Consider the following 4,276-nt stretch of genomic DNA (forward strand, 5'->3'; position numbering starts at 1 on the left):
CGGAGCGGCGGGCGCGGCACGCAGCGCCCGAGGCTCTTGGCGGCCGCCGCCGGGTGGGCGGGCGCCAGCCGAGGGGCCTCTCCATTCATTCCCTCATTAGGGATGCGGGGCCGCCTCCGCCCGCCAGGCCGGATTTCATTAGTGACTCGCCCCACCCGCGGATCTGGCTGTCCCCTCAGAACCTCCGGCGTCCTGCGATTTGATGTTGATTCTTGTATGGCTTTTAAACCATTGGGGACACATGGAGTTCGTGCGAATACATAACGATCCCCCTCCTTCCTCCTTTTTATGTATTTTATTTGTTTCACTGGAGGGAGCATTGGGTACCATCCTACTCTGCGCTTGGCCCATCCTCTGGTTTAATTTCTGGTTTCCCTTGAGCTTCCCTTCAGCACCATTCTGCCCTGAGGTGTTGTTCAGAGTCAAAAGTGGACAAAAGACACAAACGCCTCATGCAAGGGGCTGGCTCGGAAAGCATGTGGAAGAGGGCTCCCCGCACCCCACAGCATCCCTGGAGTGGGTGAGACTTGATGTCTACATTGGCTGATCGTCACTTCCTGGGATACAAGGAAGTGTCACTTAGGCCAGTTTATTCAGGGAGAGTAAGAAGGCTGTCTCTGTGGTCGGTCCGGAACTCTTCCTTCCAAGAGGCCCCTTGCCTTTCCTTCCAAACACCTGCCACTCGAGGTCCTGTGCATATTTGTCCTGACGCAATGCTGTCATTCCTACTCTGATGTTTGCACACTTGGCCTCTAGGATAAAACTTTACCATCGCACTATTCATTTTCTTTCTTCAACCTCGAATGGGAATCTTGGGATGGTGGGAAACTCCTCTTCTCCTAAATGCATCCATTTGAGGAAAGAATTCCTGCGCCAGATGGTTTTTATCCTGACTCATTAAAAGTTGTTTCTGAAAACTTGACCCTAAAAACATGGGCCAGAAGAACCTAAAAATAGCAAACCCATATCTTGAGGGAAATATATATATATCCATCCTCAGTATGTAGTCACTTCTAGAACACCAGCTGCATATTTATTTCTCCAGCTTCCATGTTGTAAACATTTCTTAGTTCCACAGAGCAAATGAAAATCACAAGACCCCTTTGGTAGCCGTCTCTACTGTTCAACAAGCACTTAGGCTTTGGAACTAATGACAAGGCCACAGCCTGAATTATGGTGTGCCCCTGAGACTGCGACACTTTTAGGGTCCTTCAGAAATCGGGGTTCACCAAGATATACTGAAGCATGAGTTTGTATTTTTCTCATCAGCTGGAAGGCTGCATACTCAGCACCCCACTAATACAGAAGTCCCCTGTGTTACAGCTATATCTGCATTAGCCTAGGAGTAAGAAAGCACTGCTAAGCAGGTGCTTCCCCGCTGGGATATGCAGTAAGTCTTCCATCAGTCAGTCGCTTAGATTTCATTCTTCAAAAGCTATTCACATATTATCCCCTGTCCTCATCCTTGTGGTGACCCTGACAGGGATAATTGTTTCCATTTCACAAACTTCCACTGAATCGACTCATTCACAATCATAGCTGCATCAGGTTAATGAGACGCAGAAGAAGATAACTGGAATGTATGGGGGTGTTCGATCTTGTACCAGTCACAAGACCTATGAGCTCACCCTGTAAGGGATGGGGCTAATTAGAGACAGAGCTCAAAGGAGAGCCTAGGATCCGGGCCCAGAGGCTTCCACACATAGAACCCTTAGCTATACCTGCTACACTTTGCTCAAATATTGAAATTGAAATTGAGTGGTTATTATTTAAAGGACACTTTTTATATCATTGTTGAGAAGGTTTCCTAGCAATGGGACCACATTCAAAGAGAATGATTTTTAATAACCCAGAACTATAATTCTATCGAATAAGATAGACAAGAAATAACTCTACCTTTAAAAACTGGCATTTAATTCATAGTAATACCCACAGTCCTAGGTTTGGTATATAGTGAAAATGCACTTTTCACAGGTAAACAAACAAACAAACAACAAAACCTCCATTTTAAAAAAAAGTCACATGCTCTTCTGCTGCAGCATGGCATAAGGGGATATTGGGATGTTGTCACAACTGTTTAACCTTAGTCCTTAATAATGAAATGCCCACGAGCAACATTTTCCTGTGTGGCTTTTTACAGCTGAGACTTTGTGAAAATGGCAGACGGAATGTTTTAAGGCTTCTAGCAATTCTCTTTGGGGCTATTAAAAAAATGTAACGTGTAGTTTAGAAGCTTCTGGGGTAGGGTGGTTTAAACGTTCGAAAAGAAAATTGACGTTCTGACAGAACAAGAGAAAAGGGGATCTGCAATGTGCTAAACCCAGAAAGATGACGCCTAAATAGGGCTGCTAACCATTGGCCCCGTGGAAGAAACTATGTAACTACACTGGCCAGTACTACTAGTGGGCACTAGCTACCCTCTGCTCCTAGGCACTTGAGAAGTCATTTGAATTTTTATTGATTTCATCATAATTTAATTTCAGAAACAAGTTTGATCCCCTGTTTGGGCACTTTAAAAGTTATTTTAAAGTTGGAATCTATTTTTTTTTTAACTCTGGATGTTCTGAAACCTAAACAAAAGTCAAGTATGTCTCATGGAGATGTATCACCTAAGGACTGGAGAGGTGGCTCAGCAGGTAAGAATGCTTGCTAGACAAACACAAAGCCCTGGGTTCAAATCCCCAGCATCATGTACAAAGCCAGGTAAGGCCACTCTGACTGTAACCAGCTAGTGTGGGGGTGGAGACAGAAGATATTTAGCTGGCTTAGCTCCAGGTTCACTGAGAGACACTGTCTCAAAGGAGTAAAGTACATACACTACACACATGAAGTATGAAGTGTACACATGTACCACACACATGTTTTCTCTCTCTCTCTCTCTCTCTCTCTCTCTCTCTCTCTTTGTGTGTGTGTGTGTGTGTGTGTGTCTGTCTCTCTGTCTCTCTGTCTCTCTCTCTCTCTCATACACACACACACACAAAATAACACCTGAATTAGGCTTAACTGTAAGTAGCAAATGTATATGTTTTAAAGAGTAGGAAAAGAAAAGATGTAATATGTCTCACTGAGTTGGATTACATATTAAAGTATAAATATTTTGATACATTAAGTTAACTAACATATATTATTAAAATTAATTTCAGTATTGTTTTGTATTTTCAGATGTAGATACTGAGGAACGCATGCTTGTATAAATGGCTTCCATTACATGTCTGGTGCATAGCCCTTTCCTGTGAGTTCAGAATTGAGAATAAGGAGGTTCAAATGCTGAACAGCCAAAGACCTTGATTAGAAGCTATTAATTATTTATTCTGTGGGAGAGTGGCACTCAGCACACATTTATCAAGTAGCATGTGCCCAACAGATGCTGCTCAAAGAAACTGTTCTTTACCTAATAATTTTAAGCGATAAACAACATCGTTCTTTTGAAGGATTTAGTGGGAAACATATTGAAAACATACAAAGAAGCATGAACAGATTATAGTCGTTTGTAAACAAAGAATTGATCAAGTGTGACAGAGACAGCAGCTTTAACAGTAAGTTCATAAAACCAGAAATGTAGTAAATCAGATATACTAACAATGCCTGATGACAAAGCCTGCAGAATGGCTCAGTGGGTAAAGGCTATTGTGGGACGAGGAGGGCAACCTAAATTCTACCCTCAGAACCAACGGAACGGTGGAGAGAGCTGGCTCCGTAGCCTTATCTCTGACCTCCACGCCCATAATCTAGCACGTGTGCCCCCACCAACCAACCACATGGACAATAATAAATAAGTTAATTGAAATTTAAAATAGATCTAATATCCAACAAACACAGCTGGAAATAGTTATTTACTGAGGGCACACTGTGTTTCCCATTCTATGGGAGACTTCTGCCTTTCCATTTAGTCACTCAAGATAATGGCAGGACAGGCAGTTCTGTATGGTGACAAAGAGGGAAGCCAGCTAAGAAAGAGGCCCAATGCCCACTGAGAAGGAATCGTCATTTCTTTTCACAAATAATCTGGGTCCTGATTGCATCCCAATGGTTAGCGAGGTGTGTTGTCCCGTGTGTCAACACTCATCACTCAGTGTGGAATGGACGAGAGTTTCAAGAGAAAAGATGTATTTCACTTTAAGAACTGTATGGCTGGCCTTGGGAGGTAGCTCAGTTGGTAAAGTGCTTGCTTTATAAACACGAAGTCTTGAGTTCAAGTTCCAGCGCCTACAAAGAGGGTGGCGCATGGTAGTGCAGTTATAATTCCAGTCACTGGGACTTACTGGCCAGCCAGCCG

The sequence above is a fragment of the Grammomys surdaster genome, unplaced genomic scaffold, assembly GCF_004785775.1.
Source record: "Grammomys surdaster isolate TR1022 unplaced genomic scaffold, NIH_TR_1.0 130, whole genome shotgun sequence".
NCBI classification, from domain to species: Eukaryota; Metazoa; Chordata; class Mammalia; order Rodentia; family Muridae; genus Grammomys; species Grammomys surdaster.